The following is a 17,346-nucleotide window of genomic DNA, read 5'->3' on the forward strand; positions in this document are numbered from 1 at the left end:
TATAAACTTGTGTAGTAGATATTGCCCACCAGGCTCTTGGTATCTACTTTTCTTTATTCCTTCTCTTCCTGTTATTCCTCCTTTGGGAATTAATTTATTTGCCTTCAGTTTTATAATTTATTTCTTTTTTTGCTTTCTCAGACCAGATGATGAGTCCTTCTAATAAATTTATAATTTTAATAATCATGGGTTTTGATACCACAATTGTTATCTGACTCCTTTTATAACATCTATTTCTATTGTTAAGGAACCATTCACTTTCCTATGTTTCTTTAGTTCTTTTGGTGTTGTCTAATTAATCCAACACTGATCTTCCTTGTAGACAGTTTTTCTTGACCACTTCTTTTCCTTTCTTTTTTTTTTCCTGCAGGTTTTCTATTGGATATTTTTTATTTACATTTCAAATGTTTTCCCCTTTTTAGGTCTTCCCTTTGGAAACCTCCTATTCTATCCCCCCACCTCTATGAGGGTGTTCTCACCCCACTCCTGTCTTCCCACTCTGACATTTTCCTACACTGGGGCATTGTCAGACCCTCTCAGGCCCAAAGCCCACTCCTCTCACTGATGTCCAACAAGGTCATCCTCTGCCACATATGTGGCCAGAGCTATGGGTCCCTCCATGTGAACTCTTTGATTGGTGGTCCAGTCCCTGGACCACTTCTTTTCACATATATGAAGTACTGTTTTTGATTTCTCTTTATGCATTTCAAACTTATTTGAAAACTGTACATTTAAAATAATATTGTGTAGCAATTTTGGAAACAAGGTCTCAGCAGGACATTTTATATTTTCATTTATTTTATTGTCTCTGCTATTTATTTTGTGACTTGTTTGGATCAATTTGTAGTCTAATTCTTTTTTTTAAGTGCTTCTTTCATAATGAAATAAATCTTAAAGATATAGTAAGGCTGATGTTGTGACATTCTCAAGCATGGAAAAAAATAACCAGAAAGACAGAACTCTAACAGCAGAAGTTAACCAAAGACCAGGCTAGATTTCTTCTAGGTGGTGCAAGGGAATGGGCAGAGGCCACCAGGTGAGCATAGGGGCAGCTGGTACAGGCTTCTTTTCCATCTCCCCCAGGTTGGCTTAGAAGTCTGTGTCCATATTGTGATATATATCATCTACACCCTTGAGGTCTAAGACGTCTCCTGAGCTTCCTTCAGAGGGTTACTTCTCAGTGTTCCAGGTGACTCCAAATCTTTTCTGCTACCACTGCCCTTGGCATCTTCTGACTTAGCTCAAGATGATGAATTTTCTTCAAGTGTTCCCAAAAATGTTTGAGGCCATTTTGCTCTTCTTCACAGACTGTTCTGTTGGTCCATCAAAGCCTAACCAAACAATGGACCAAAAACTTGGAGACAGTACCTGGGAGATGTTTATGCTATTGAGATCTAAACTCTCAAAGGTGGTGGTAGTGGTTATAGTGCCAAGGGGCAAGTTAAGCTGGTTCAGAGAGAATGTCAAGGAGGATAGGACCAGGCAGTGCAGACAATTCCACTCATGACTCACAGTGCTCCATGAGCCACTGCCCAGTCTTATTCTTAATTGAAATTTCTACCTAATTCTTCCTGATAGTAACCTAATGGTCAGACAGAGATCTCTATATATTATTTTAACCAAAATGTTTCTTGGCCTCTACATAGAAGCTCTCTAAGTGTGTGTCTTGTTGGGCATGCCTTAATTCATCTAGCACTTTACAGCTAGCTTTTCTTCATCTTTTACTTCCAGCTTCAAAATGCAAAATTTCAAGGTCTATTAATGTGAGATGGTAGATATATCTTGACAAATGTACAGTTTACTCCTTCTCATGACTGATATTGTGTGGCTATATCCCCAAGGTCATGTTTGGAATCTTTTTACATTGAAAATAGATTCTTCACTCATAAAGTACATTCTGAGCACAGTTTCCCCTCTGTCGACTTCTAGCTACCTTCTGCCCCAGATCCACTCCAGCTTTGTTTTCTCTTCAAAGAAAGAAAAAAAAAAGCAGAACTCCAAGAGACAACAGCCAAGCACGACAAAACAAGATACAATAAGACAAGGCAATGTTCCTCCTATCAAGGCTTGACAAGGGAACACAATAGAGGGGGAAAAGTTCCAAGAGCAGGCCAAAGAGTCAGAGACATACCTGCTCCCACTGTTAGGAGTCCCACAAAATGCCTAGCTAATATGCATGACATATGTAGAGAAGGCCTTGTGCAGACACAGGCAGGCCCTACTTGTCAATGTGATATTAATTAATAGGTGAGGCCTTTATGAGGTGGTTTTAATGACTGAAACGTTTTCATGGAGGGAAGATCTCCTCCAAAGAAACTTTACATAGCATATACAGGTTTCTTCTCTTTCAAACATCTGATATCTGAAGGCATACAGATTTTTTTCCTCTTACTTCCTTATCTTCTGCAGTGTGAAGATACTACTGGGAAATAGATGTCATCATTGGAGTAGGCTCAATATACATCAGGATACAAGGTCTAAACCATTAAGTTTTGGATTGTACTTTAGGTCAAGGGGTGTTTATGAATATCGAAAACTAAAGACTTGTGAAGCATAGAGAATGGCAAGGTCATTGATGGATCTTACTTCAATTGATATATGAAAAAAATGAGGGTACTTAGTCTTTAAAAGGGTGTTTAATGAAATCAATAATTAAGAAATGAATCAGTGGCAGATCAGATGAAAATAACACAGTAAAATTATGATGGTTTTAAAATGAGTGTGTACTAGACAGAATATAGAGTTCAGTTGGTAGCCTGCTTGCCTACCATGCACAAAATTCTGGGTTTGTCTCTAGCATTACATAAACTGGCCTAGTCCCTAAGGTCTATGATCCCAGCACTTGGCCAGTGGAAGCAAGTTTATTTTTGGCTATATAGGGACTTCAGAACCATTCTGTCTTGAGACCCTGCTACAAAATACAATAAAATAAATGCATTAAAATTCTAAGTATATACAGGTATCATTTAAAAATGCCAACAATGAAACTCAAGAAGAATGAAGACTGAAGTGTGGACACTATGCCCCTCCTTAGAATTGGGAACAAAACACCCATGGAAGGAGTTACAGAGACAAAGTTTGGAGCTGAGATGAAAGGATGGACCATGTAGAGACTGCCATACCCAGGGATCCATCCCATAATCAGCATCCAAACGCTGACACCATTGCATACACTAGCAAGATTTTATAGAAAGGACCCAGATATAGCTGTCTCTTGTGAGACTATGCCGGGGCCTAGCAAACACAGAAGTGGATGCTCACAGTCAGCTAATGGATGGATCACAGGGCTCCCAATGGAGGAGCTAGAGAAATTACCCAAGGAACTAAAGGGAACTGCAACTCTATAGGTGGAACAACATTATGAACTAACCAGTACCCCGGAGCTCTTGACTCTAGCTGCATATGTATCAAAAGATGGCCTAGTCGGTCATCACTGCAAAGAGAGGCCCTTTGGACACGCAAACTCTATATGCCCTAGTACAGGGGAACGCCAGGGCCAAAAAGGGGGAGTGGGTGGGTAGGGGAGTGGGGGTGGGTGGGTATGGGGGACTTTTGGTATAGCATTGGAAATGTAAATGAGCTAAATACCTAATAAAAAATGGAAAAAATATCTTAAATAGAATAAATAAATAAATAATTTGAATTTTAAAAAATGCCAATAATGGAGAAATGAAAGAAAAATACACACTGTTAGAAATAAAAAAAATAAAAGTTTTAATTAAACTATATACATGGAATAAGATGAATAGTGGGGATTTATTTATTAATCTAGATATTCTATCAGTTCCATTTAGGAGTAAGGAAAAAAATAAAAACTTTTTTGTGAGTTGGTAATTTATCACCTATAAATAAAAATCTTAACAAAGGAGTATATTGGCTTTTATTTTAATAAAAAAGCAAACTAGGATGAATAAAGATTATGAGAAATAGTAATGAGTATTATAGGGGCAATAAATTATGCCAAGTATTTATGAATTGAAACATATCAAATAATGACATACGCTTTTAATAAATCTCAATTCTAGAAAATAGCCACAAGAACTATGATATTCATTGTTATTGAACATATTAAATCCTTTGTCTTGTTTGAAAGGAGGAAGGAAATAATAGATATCTTCAGACTGTATTATAAAATTATTTAATTAAGTCACATCTTTCCTTTTCATGTGAAATATAATTTAAAAAATATAATGAAAAAAGAAACAGTAAAATTAGGGATTATGAATCCTGAAGGTAGCCAGCCTTGGGGTAGAGTTGTAAATGTGGGTAGTGGAAGGTGAATGTGACCAAGCTACCTTATCACAGGTATGAAGATATCATTGTTGAATGCACTAATTTTTAAAGTTAGTATATATTAGTTCATAAAAGAGAAATGGAAGGATACTAACACTTACACAAAATTATAGTTTTACTTATGTACATACATTTATAGCTTGAGAGTAGTAGGATAAAGGGGGGCAGGAGTGGTAACAGGAGTCTGTGGGTGGCTCTGTTGGTGAAGTGCTTGTCACACACACAAAAAAAAATCAAAACTCTTGGCATGGTGGTACAGACTTACAGTCTCAAATATGAATTTGTGGATACAAGATGATCTTTCATTGTAAATGGAATAAAATGGGTTTGTATGAACATTAAGGGTGACACCTAAAAGAATAATGGGTCAGTCAAGAATGCTATATGCACCCAAGTGCAACAAATAAATACAAGAACAGATTATAAGACAAACACAGGGAAAAAAAAACCAAAATCTGATGTATATACTAGGTGAAAATGGTTGTTACCACAAAATTCGCTTGATATACAAGCCATATTTAAATGTATTTACATTATTGGGGTAATCACTAGGGATAAAAAGAATGCCACTCTAGAAAACCTGTAATTACTTGTAAGGTAATTCAGTGTTATTTATATATAAGATAAATATGTACTTTGAAACTACTTGTATATTTTTTTCTGTTATGTTTTGCTTTGGGCATGTAAGGGCAGGTGCCTCTGAATATCAGAGTAGTGAACCAGATGCCATGGAGCTGGAGACACAGGTAGTTATGAGCATATCCATAGACATGGGAACTGAACATGGGTCCTCTGCAAATTCAACACATACTCTTAACTCCTGCGCTATCGCTTCAGCTCTAAGAGAAGAAGAAAATTAAAATCCAGGACATAGTTACATACCAGCAATTAAATGTAGAAACACATGCTGCTAAAATTCCACACACAACAGTAATAGTGTATAAGCTTGTAAAGCAATTAATAAAGCTAATGAAAGTAGACCTGAAGAAAAGAAAGGACTTGCCATTTTAAACACCTAAGAGATAATAGAAGGGTTTATCATTTAAAAAATTTCTACAGCCAAATGCATAGTCTCAAGTCAGGCAAAGATTTTTAAAATTTTTATTAAGTTTATTTATTTATTCACTACACATATCAGCTCCCCTCGAAGTACTCCCTTACCTCCTCCCTTAGATCATCTTCCATTTCTCCCTCCTCTTTTCCCTTCAGAAGGGGGACCCCCCCAGGTATCAGTATCTATCTATCTCTTTCTCCCCTGACTCTCCCTCCTTTCTTCCCTGCTTCTCCTCTCTCTCTCTCTCTCTCTCTCTCTCTCTCTCTCTCTCTCTCTCTCACACACACACACACACACACACACACACACTTTCTCTTCCACAAGATTCCTTGAACGCCATCTAATGTTTGGCTGTGGATCTCTCCATCTCTTTCCATTGGCAGCTGGGTGGAACTACCCAGAGAACAGTTATGCTAAGCGCCTATCTGTAAGCATAACAGAGTTCTGTTAATAGTGCCAGGGATTGATTCTTGGCCATAGGATGAGTCTCAATTTGGGGCAGTCATTGGTTGGCCATCCCTCCACCTCTGCTCCATCTTTGTCCCTGCACATCTTATAGGCAGGACACATTTTATATTGAAGGTTTTATGGACAGGTGGTTATCCTTATGTCTCTACAGGGAACCAGGCCTGGCTACAGGAAGTGTCCAATTTAGGCTCCAAATCCCCCAATACTAGTGCTCCCAGCTAGAGTCATCCCCATTGACCCCGTGGAGCCTTCCCCTATCCCAGGTCTCTAGCACAACCTAGATATTGCCCCATGCACCTCCAATTTCCATTCTCCCTTCCCTGCTCTCCCTACATCGGACAGCCCCCATTTCCCTTCCTATCTCCTCTTCCATCCGATTCCCTCCATCCATTCACCTTTGATATCTATTTCATTTCCCCTTCTTGTAAAGATTCAAGCATCCTTCCTTGGGCCCTCGTTTTTTGGCTTCTTTGGGTCAGTTGTTATAGCATAGCTATCGTGTACTTTCTGGCTAGTATCCACTTGTAAGTGTGTGCATATCATGCATGTACTTTTGGGTCTGGGGTACATCACTCAGAACAATATTTTCTAGTTCCATCCATTCAGGCAAAGATTCTATAAGTATTACATAAGAAGAACAAATCTCAGTGGCAACAATTGATCAATGTATAAAAAAATTAAAAACATCTGTTCGCCAAAAGGCAGTTCACACAATAGGAGATTTTGCAGTGCATCTATCTGAGAAATAATTCCAAACATATTAGGAATGTATCCACCTAAACAAGAAAAAGGATGACAACTCACTCGGTTAGCAAAATTGAAAATAGATCTAACCAAGCAAGTCATACAGTTGAAAATCAGAATGTTTATGAACCACAGCCAGCTTCAGAGTTAGTAGATAAATACAAATGCAATTTGATACAACTTTTCTTCTCCTATCACATTGGAAATATTTAAAGTCTGACTATTCCCTACATTACTATGCATGTAGGGGAAAATGATAGAAAGTGCAAATTGATGGAAACACTTCAAGTGATTAATTTGTCAGTGTGTCAATTTAAAGATATTTGTCATGTAATGTTGATGCTGGGACATGCTTCCTCTACATTGGTAGATTTTTTTCTAATTATTTTACACTGGAAGGAGGCCACTAGTAAAATGAATTTCAAGCTTTTTCCTCTGCTCCTTAATTCACTCCTCTCCAAGCAGCAAAAGTGGTTGATTTTAATTGATAAATTAAGAGGGAGGAATAGAGGTCATGACATATAGCCCCTTTATCTTCCTTTCTTCTTAGTTCAGCTTGAAGCTGAAATAATTCTTCATGTACTCTCTTTGAAGTGTAACATTCCAGTGTTGCTTCTGACACTAGGATAAACTCTATACATTAATAACAATCCCCCTAAGTCTTAAAAAAGATAATTTTCAGTCTTTTGATAACCTGAGTGGGAAGGAGAAATGCTATGACTTGGAAGTTTCTCAATGACCAATACCCACAATCCTCCTTGTATGGATGTATATACTAGAGAATCTCTCTCCTCCATATGCAAGAAGCACAAAGATACTTGCAAGAATATTTATGAAAAATATGTTTCTAGAGTGAAATTAGAAAGCATTAAAATTCATTGAGGGGGAGAGTGGATAAGACAATAAATGTGAAATTCATGTGTGATGTTTGTGTAGTTTTTGACATCATTTGCATATGCTTTCAAATATTTAAATGGCATACACTATACAAACACACAGGAAGGGGAAATGTGCAAAGAAAGCCTTTTGAATGATTACATCATTTTAGTAATATGGTCATAGCCTATGGGGCTGGGGAGGAAAGATGAGATGAGTGGAACACTAAAGAGAATTTTAACTCTGTATATAAAGCTGTGCTTTAAAAATCCATCAATGTTTTTCAACGTTTTTCTATTTTGTTTTTTTTTAAATTGGGTATTTATTTCATTTACATTTCCAATGCTATCCCAAAAGTCACCCACACGTTCCCCCCCCACTCCCCCCCCACACCCACTCCCACTTCTTGGCCCTGTGGTTCCCCTGTACTGAGACATATAAAGTTTGCACAACCAATGGGCCTCTCTTTACACTGATGGCCAACTAGGCCATCTTCTGATTCATATGCAGCTAGAGACATGAGCTCAGGGGTGGGGGGTGGGTACTGGTTAGTTCATATTGTTGTTCCACCTATAGGACTGCAGATCCCTTTAGCTCCTTGGGTACTTTCTCTAGGTCCTCCATTGGGGGCCCTGTGATCCATCCAATAGTTGACTGTGAGCATCCACTTCTGTGTTTGCTAGGCTCCGGCATAGTCTCACAAGAGACAGCTCTATCTGGGTCCTTTCAGCAAAATCTTGCTAGTGTATGCAATGGTGTCAGTGTTTGGAAGCTGATTATGGGATGGATCCCCAGATATGGCAGTCTCTAGATGGTCCATCCTTTAGTCACAGCTCCAAACGTTGTCTCTGTAACTCCTTCCATGGGTGTTTTGTTCCCAATTCTAAGTAGGGGCAAAGTTGTCCACACTTTGGTCTTCGTTCTTCTTGAGTTTCATGCGTTTAACTCCAGAAAATCAAAAAACCCCATTAAAAATGGGGCTCAGAGCTGAACAAAGAATTCTCACCTGAGGAATACTGAATGGCTCAGAAGCACCTGAAAAAATGTTCAACATCCTTAATCATCAGGGAAATGCAAATCAAAACAACCCTGAGATTCCACCTCACACCAGTCAGAATGGCTAAGATCAAACCTCAGGTGACAGCAGATGCTGGGGAGGATGTGGAGAAAGAGGAACACTCCTCCATTGTTGGTGAGGTTGCAAGCTTGTACAACCACTCTGGCTAATCAGTCTGGCTGTTCCTCCAAAAATTGGACATAGTACTACCAGAGGATCCAGCAACACCTCTCCTGGGCATATATCCAGAAGATGTTCCAACAGGTAAGAAGGATACATGCTCCATCTAAGTTTTAAGAGCAGTAAAACTTGTTAGATTGTGAGCATAGACATAATTGTCTGTTTCATTGGTTTCTATTTTTTGCACCACAAGATAGTAACTTTAATATATCAAGCTAAATTTGTCTCTGAAAATATGTAAAATGACATTTATCCCTGAATGGAGGACATAGGGCTGTTGCATGTACTTGGTTATTTTCTCACTGTATCTTTTGGCAAATCCTTAAATAAAGTGCTGATTTTTTTTTCTGAGCCAAAATAAATAACCTAGTAACAGAGGGCAGGTTGGGCTAAGTGACCATTATGTATAGTTGTGACTCTGATGCTCTGGAAGATGGTAATATATTCTTCAGTATAGAATTTGAGACAGAAAGGCCAGGTTGCTGCTACCTAAAGTTTCTGGTTTGGCGGGAAAGTTGTAATGCCTCCACTCCTCTCCAGACTTCTCAGCTTGTGTACTTTTACATATTTCATCTGTTCTCTCCATCCTCACTTGGGTCAACACTCCAGCTGCTCCACTACAGTTGGAGAGTCATGGGGAGGTGTGATGTGTTTGACTGGCCAGCAGTTATCTCCAAAATGTGCAATTATCGAGTGCTGCATGCCTCTGGCAACTAACATACATCTGCCAATTTTTTCCTGTTTATGAATGCTATTGGGGGTTACTGTGTGCTTAAATGGCATAGAAATCTCCAATATTCAAGCCTTCCTGTGCTGCATATGCACCAGATGTTGTGCCTGTTCACTTCGATTGGTATCTGCTCTTTATCTATTCTTTCTTATTTGAAACTTTGATGTTTCTGTTGCCTTTTCCTTTCCCTTTTCCTTTTCCTTTCCCTTTCCCTTTTCTTTTCCCTTTTCCTTTTCCTTTTCCTTTTCATCTTCCTCCTCCTCATACCCCTCCTCCCTCTTCCTTTTCTTCTAAGATAGGCTCTGAGGTAGACAACATTAACCTCAAACTTCCTATGTAGCTGACAGTGACCTTGAACTTTAGATATTCCTGACTCTGCATCCTGAGTACTGGGATTACAGATATGCATACCACGGACTACTGAAGATCAAATTCTGGCTCTTGAGTCTTAAATGTATGTATGTGATCATGAAAGAATAGAGGAATCTTGAGGGATGATGGAGAGAGAGGTTAGTGGAATACATATGACATGAAGGCAAAAAAAGGGGATATTGGGGAGAAGAAAAGGACCAGCAAGATAGGGCGACAAATGGTGACGTGGTAAGGCCTATATAGAATGAGAAAATAAGAACTATATAGAAATCATATCTAAATATGAAAATGTTTTTATAATTTTATTTAAATTTTAATTTATTATTTACATTCCATATTCCATTCCATGCCCACCTCTTCCACCTTTAGTCTGTTCCATAAACCACATCTCCTCCCCACTGCACCCTGTCTCCACATGCATGCCCTCACCACTACTCCACCAACCTCTAAATTCCCAGGGGCCTCCAGTATCTTGAAGGTTAGGTGCATCATCTCTGAATGAACACAGAACTGGAAGTCCTCTACTGAATGTGTGTTGGGGGCCTCATAGCAGCTGGTGTATGCTGTCAGTTTGATGGTCCAGTGTTTGAAAGATCTCAGGGGTCCAGAACCACCCTTCTCCTCAGCGTCTTTCAGCCTTCTCTAATTCAACAGCAGGGGTCAGCTGCTTCTGTCCATTGGTTGTGTGCAAATATCTGCATCTGACTCTTTCAGATGCTTGTTGGGTGTTTAGGAGGACAGTCATGATAGATCCCTTTTTGTGAGCTCTCCATAGCCTCAGTATGGTGTTAGGCTTTGGGACCTCCACTTGAGCTGGATCCCACTTTGGGCCTGTCGCTGGGCCTTCTTTTCTTAGGGCTCTTCTTCATTTCCATCTCTGTAATTCATTCAGACAGGAACAATTATGGATCAGAGTTGTGACTGTGGGATGGCAGCCCCCTCCCTTACTTGATGTCCTGTCATCTCACTGAAAGTGGGCTCTATAAGTTCCCTCTCCCCACTGTCCAGCATTTCATCTAAGGGCCCTCCCTTTAAGTCCTGGGAGTTTCTCACCTCCCAGGTCTCTGGTGCATTCTGGGGGATTCTCCCAACCTCCTATTTCCTGAGGTTACCTGTTTTCTCCCTTTCTACTGGCCCTCAGGGCTTCAGTCCTTTTCCCTCACCCAATAACAGATCAGGTTTTCCTCTTCCCCCAATTCCCTCCCTCCACTTTCCCTCCCAGGTCTCTCTCTCCCTCCGTGCTTATGATAGCTTTCTTCTCTCTCCCAAGTGGGACTGAGGCATCCCCACTTGGGCACTTCAGCTTGTTGAGCTTTTTGAGTTCCATAGACTGTATCTTGGATATTCTGATTTTTTTTGGCTAATATCCACTTATTAGAGAGTACATACCTTGCATATCCTTTTGGGTCTCAGTTACCTCACTCAGGATGATAATTTCTAGTTCCATCCATTTGCCTGCAAAACTCAGGATGTCTTCATTCTTTTTTTTATTCGATATTTTCTTCATTTACATTTCAAATGCTATCCCCAAAGCCCCCTATATCCTACCCCCTGCTCCCCAAAGCACCCACTCCTGATTCCTTGCCCTGACATTCTCCTCTACTGGGGCATAAGATCTTTGCAAGACCAAGGGCCTATCCTCCCATTGATGGTCAACTAGGCCATCCTCTGCTACATATGCAACTAGAGACACAAGCTGTAGGGAGTACTGGTTAGTTCATATTGTTGTTTCTCGTATATGGTTGCAGACTCCTTCAGCTCCTTGGGTACTTTCTCTTGTTTTTTCATTAGGGGCCCTGTGTTCCATCCAATAGATTACTGTGAGCATCCACTTCTGTATTTGCCAGGCACTGGCATAGCCTCATAAGATATAGCTATATCAGGATCCTGGCATCAAAATCTTGCTGGCATATGCAATAGTGTCTGGGCTTGGTGGTTGTATATGGGATGGATCCCAGGGTGGGGCAGACTCTGAATGGTCCTTCCTTCTGTCTCAACTCCAACCTTTGTCTCTGTAACTACTTCCATGAGTATTTTGTTCCCCGTTCTAAGGAAGAACGAAGTGTTCACAGTATGGTCTTCCTTCTTCGTGAGTTTCATGTATTTTGCAAATTGTTTCTTGGATATTCTAAGTTTCTGGGGTAATATACACTTATCAGTCAGTGCATATCATGTGTGTTCTTTTGTGATTGGGTTACCTCACTCAGGATGATATATTCCAGATACATCCATTTGCCTAAGAATTTCATGAATTCATTTTTTTTTAAATTGCTGAGTAGTACTCTACTGTGTAAATGTACCACAATTTCTGTATCCATTCTTCGGGTGAGGAACAACTGGGTTCTTTCCAGCTTCTGGCTATTATAAATAAGGCTGCTATGAATATAGTGGAGCCTGTGTCCTTATTACAAGTTAGAACATCTTCTGGATATATACCCAAGAGTGGTATTGCTGGATCTTCCAGTAGTACTATGTCCAATTTTCTGAGGTACTGTCAGACTGATTTCCAAAGTGGTTGTACCAGCTTGCAATCCCATTAAAAATGGAAGAAAGTCCCTCTTTCTCCACATTCTCACCAGCATCTGCTGTTACCTGAAATTTTGATCTTAGCCAATCTGAGTGGTGTGAGTTGGAATCTCAGGATCGTTTTGATTTGTATTTCCCTGATGATTAAGAATGTTGAACTTTTTTTTTTTCAGTTGCTTCTCAGCCATTCGATATTCCTCAGTTGAGAATTTTATGTTTAGCTCTGTACCCCATTTTTTAAAAGGTTTATTTGATTTTATGAAGTCCATCTTCTTGAGTTCATTATATATATTGGATATTAGTCCCCTATCTAATTTAGGATTGGTAAAGGTCCTTTTCCAATTTGTGGGTATTCTTTTTGTCTTATTGACAGTATCTTTTGCCTTACAGAAGCTTTGCAATTTTATGAGGTCCCAATTGTTGATTCCCGATCTTACAGCACAAGTCATTGCTGTTCTGTTCAAGAATTTTTCCCTGTCCCCATATCTTCAAGGGTTTCCCCCACTTTCTCCTCTATAAGTTTCACTGTCTCTGGTTTTATGTGCAGTTCCTTGATCCACTTTGACTTAAACTTAGTACAAGGAGATAATAATGGATCAACTTACATTCTTCTAAAGGATAACTGTCAGTTGTGCCAGCACCATTTGTTGAAAATGCTGTCTTTTTTCCACTGGATGGTTTTAGCTCCCTTGTCAAAGATCAAGTGACCATAGATGTGTGGGTTCATTTCTGTGTCTTCAATTCTATTCCATTGGTCTACCTGCCTGTCACTGTACCGTTACCATGCAGTTTTTTATCACAATTGCTCTGTAGTACAGCTTTAGGTCAGGCATGGTGCTCCCACCAGACGTTCTTTTATCATTTAGAATAGTTTTTGCTATCCTAGGTTTTTTGTTATTCCAGATGAATTTGTAAATTGCCTTTTCTAATTCACTGAAGAGTAGATTTGGAATTTTGATGGTAGCATTGAATCTGTAGATTGCTTTCGGTAAGATAACCATTTTTACTATATTGATCCTGCCAATCCATGAGCATGGGAGATCTTTCCATCTTCTGAGATCTTTAATTTCTTTCTTCAGAGACTTGAAGTTCTCATCATACAGATCTTTCACTTCCTTAGTTAGAGTCACACTACAGTAATTTATATTATTTGTGACTATTGTGAAGGGTGTTGTTTCCCTATTTTCTTTCCCAGCCTGTTTATCCTTTGTGTAGAGAAAGGCCATTGATTTGTTTGAGTTAATTTTATAACCAGCTACTGCACTGAAGCTGTTTATCAGGTATAGGCGTTCTCTGGTGGAATTTTTAGGATCACACACACACACACATACACACATATATATTTATATATATACACTATCATATCATCTGCAAATAGTGATATTTTGACTTCTTCTTTTCCAATTTTTATCACCTTGATCTCCTTTTGTTGTCTAATTGCTCTTGCTAGGACTTTGAGTACTATATTAAATAGGTAGGGAGAACATGAGCAGCTTTGTCTAGTCCCTGATTTTAGTGGGATTTCTTCGAGTTTCTCTCCATTTAGTTTGATGTTGGGTACTGGTTTGCTGTAGATTGCTCTTATTATGTTTAGGTATGGGCCTTGAATTCCTGATCTTTCCAAGACTTTTATCATGTAGGAGTGTTGAATTTTGTCAAATGCTTTCTCAGCATCTAACAAGATGATCATGTGGTTTTTGTGTTTGAGTTTGTTTATATAATGGATTACATTGATGGATTTCCTTATATTAAACCATCCCTGCATCCCTGGAATGAAGCCTACTTGATCATGATGTATGATGGTTTTGATGTGTCCTTGGATTCAGTTAGGAAGAATTTTATTGAGTATTTTTGCTTTGATATTCATGAGGGAAATTTGTCTGAAGTTCTCTTTCTTTGTTGGGTCGTAATGTGCTTTATGTATCAGAGTAATTGTGCCTTCATAGAATGAATTGAGTAGAGTACCTTCTATTTCTATTTTGTGGAATAGATTGAGGAGAATTGGAATTAGATCTTCTTTGAAGGTCTGACAGAACTCTGCACTAAACCCATCTGGTCCTGGACTTTTTTTGTTTGTTTGTTTTTGGTTGGGAGACTATTAATGACTGCTTCTATTTCTTTAGGAGATATGGGACTGTTTGTGTCATTAATTTCATTGTGATTTAACTTTGGTACCTGGCATCTGTCTACAAATTTGTCCATTCCATCTAGGTTTTCCAGTTTTGGTGAGTATAGCATTTCGTAGTAGGATCTGATGATGTGTTGGATCCTCAGATTCTGTTGTTATATCTCCTTTTTCATTTCTGATTTTGTTATTTAGGATGCTGTGTCTGTGCCCTCTAGTTAGTCTGGCTAAGGGTTTATCTATCCTGTTGATTTTCTCAAAGAACCAGCTCCTGGTTTGGTTGATTCTTTGAATAGTTCTTTTTCTTTCCTCTTGGTTGATTTCACCCCTGAGTTTGATTATTTCCTGCTGTCTACTCCACTTGGGTGAATTTTCTTCCTTTTGTTCTAGAGCTTTTAGGTGTGTTGTCAGGCTGCTAGTGCATGCTTACTCCAGTTTCTTTTTGGAGGCACTCAGAGCTATGAGTTTTCCTCTTAGGAATGCTTTCATTGTGTCACATAAGTTTGGGTATGTTGTGGTTTCATTTTCATTAAACTCTAAAAAGTATTTAATTTCCTTCTTTATTTCTTCCTTGACCAAGTTATCATTGAGTAAATTGTTCTTAAGCTTCTATGTGAATCTTGGCTTTCTATTATTTATGTTGTTATTGAAGATCAGCCTTAGTCTAGGGTGACCTGATAGGATGCATGGGACAATTTCAATATTTTTTTTATCCGTTGAGGCCTGTTTTGTGACCAGTTATATGGTCAATTTTAGAGAAGGTACCATGAGGTGCTGAGAAGAAGGTATATCCTTTTGTTTTAGGATGAAATGTTTTGTAGATATCTGTTAAATCCATTTGTTTCATAACTTCTGCTAGTTTCACTGTGTCCCTGTATAGTTTCTGTTTCCAAGACCTGTCCATTGATGAAAGTGGTGTGTTGAAGTCTCACACTATTTTTGTGTGAGATGCAATGTGTGCTTTGAGCTTTACTAAAATTTCTTTATTTCATGTGGCTGCCCTTGCATTTGGAGCATAGATATTCAGAATTGAGAGTTCCTCTTGGAAGATTTTACTGTTGATGAGTATGAAGTGCCCCTTCTTGTCTTTTTTGATAACTTTGGGTTGGAAGTCGATTTTATTAGATATTAGAATGGCTACTCCAGCTCGTTTCTTCAGAACATTTGCTTGGAAAATTGTTTTCCAGCATTTCATTCTGAGGTAGTGTCTGTGTTTTTCCCTGAGGTAGGCTTCCTGTAAGCAGCAAAAATTTGTGTCCTGTTTATGTAGCCAGTCTGTTAGTCTATGTCTTTTTATTGGGGAATTGAGTCCATTGTTATTAAGAGATATTAAGGAAAAGTAATTGTTGATTTCTGTTATTTTTGTTGTTAAAGTTGGCATTCTGTTCTTTCGGCTGTCTTCTTTTAGCTTTGTTGACATATTACTTTCTTGCTTTTTCTGGGGCATAATTTCTGTCCTTGTGTTGGTGTTTTCCCTTTATTATCCTTTGAAGGGCTGGATTCCTGGAAAGATATTTTGTAATTTGGTTTTGTCATGGAATACTTTGAGAGTTTTTCTGGGTATAGTAGACTGGGCTGGCATTTGTGTTCTCTCAGGGTCCGCATTACATCTGTCCAGGATCTTCTGGCTTTCATAGTCTCTGGTGAGAACTCTGGTATAATTCTAATAGGTCTGCCTTCATATGTTACTTGACTTTTTCCCTGTCTGCTTTTAATATTCTATCTTTATTTATTACATTTGTTGTTCTGATTATTATGTGTCAGGAGGAATTTCTTTTCTGGTCCAGTCTATTTTGAGTTCTGTAGGCTTCTTGTATGTTCATGGGCATCTCTCTCTTTAGGTTAGGGAAGTTTACTTCTATAATTTTGTTGAAGATATTTGCTGGCCCTTTAAGTTGAAAATCTTCTTTCTCATCTATACTTATTATCTTTAGTTTTGGTCTTCTTGTTGTGTCCTGGATTTTCTGGATGTTTTGTGTTAGGATCTTTTTGCATTTTACATTTCTTTTATTGCTGTGTCCATGTTTTCTATGGAATCTTCTGCACCTGAGAGTCTCTTTTCCATCTCATGTATTCTGTTGCTGATGTTTGCATCTATGGTTCCTCATTTCTTTCCTAGGATTTCTATCTCCAGATTTGTCTGCCTTTGAGTTTTCTTCATTGTTTCTACTTATCGTTCTAGATCTTGAATGGTTTTGTTCAATTCCATCACCTGTTTGGTTGGTTTTTTTTTTTCCTATATATTTAAAGCGATTTTTGTGTTTCCCCTCTAAGGACTTCTATTTGTTTAGCAGTATTTTCCTGTAATTCTCTAAGGACTTCTACCTGTTTAGCAGTGTTCTCCTGTATCTTTAAGGGAGTTATTAATTTCTTTCTTAAAATTCTCTACCAGTATCATGAGATATGTTGTTAAATCTGAATCTTGCTTTTCAGGTGTGTTGCTGGTATCCAGGACTCGCTGTGTTGGGCTCACTGGGTTCTGATGATGCCGAATGGTCTTGGTTTCTGTTAGTAAGAGCTCAGATCCACTTCCTGAGTTCTGGGGCCAGAGCCCTTTCTGGAGGCCAATTCTCCTTTGGCATGGAAGGTGGCCAGAGTTCTGGGTCTCAGCTCTACCTTCTGGCTGAGGATGAAGGCCTGAAGAGGCCCTATCAAAGAAGCTCTGTTGCTTCTGTGGTCCGTGTGCTCTCCTGTGAGGACTGGTCTCTGAGAGACTTGGGATACAAGATTGAGGTTTTATTTCTGGGTCTTCAATTCTGGGTCTTCAATTCTGGGTCTTCAACATGTCTGTCTCTGTACCAATACCATGCAGTTTTTATCACTATTGCTCTGTAGTGAAGTTTGAGGTCAGGGATGGTGATTCCCCCAGCTGTTCTTTTATTGTTAAGAATAGTTTCCACTAGTCTTGCTTTTTTGCCTTT

General features: G+C 38.9%; 1 protein-coding gene and 1 pseudogene across 7 annotated transcripts in view; one reads left to right on the forward strand and one right to left on the reverse strand.

Annotated features, from left to right (window-relative positions):
* The window catches only part of Rtl4 (retrotransposon Gag like 4), a 434,206-nt gene that overhangs the window by 88,818 nt on the left and 328,042 nt on the right, over positions 1-17,346 (forward strand). The window lies entirely within an intron of this gene.
* Positions 822-9,258, reverse strand: Gm41903 (annotated as a pseudogene).

Source organism: Mus musculus, chromosome X (assembly GCF_000001635.26).
Source record: "Mus musculus strain C57BL/6J chromosome X, GRCm38.p6 C57BL/6J".
Classification (NCBI taxonomy): domain Eukaryota; kingdom Metazoa; phylum Chordata; class Mammalia; order Rodentia; family Muridae; genus Mus; species Mus musculus.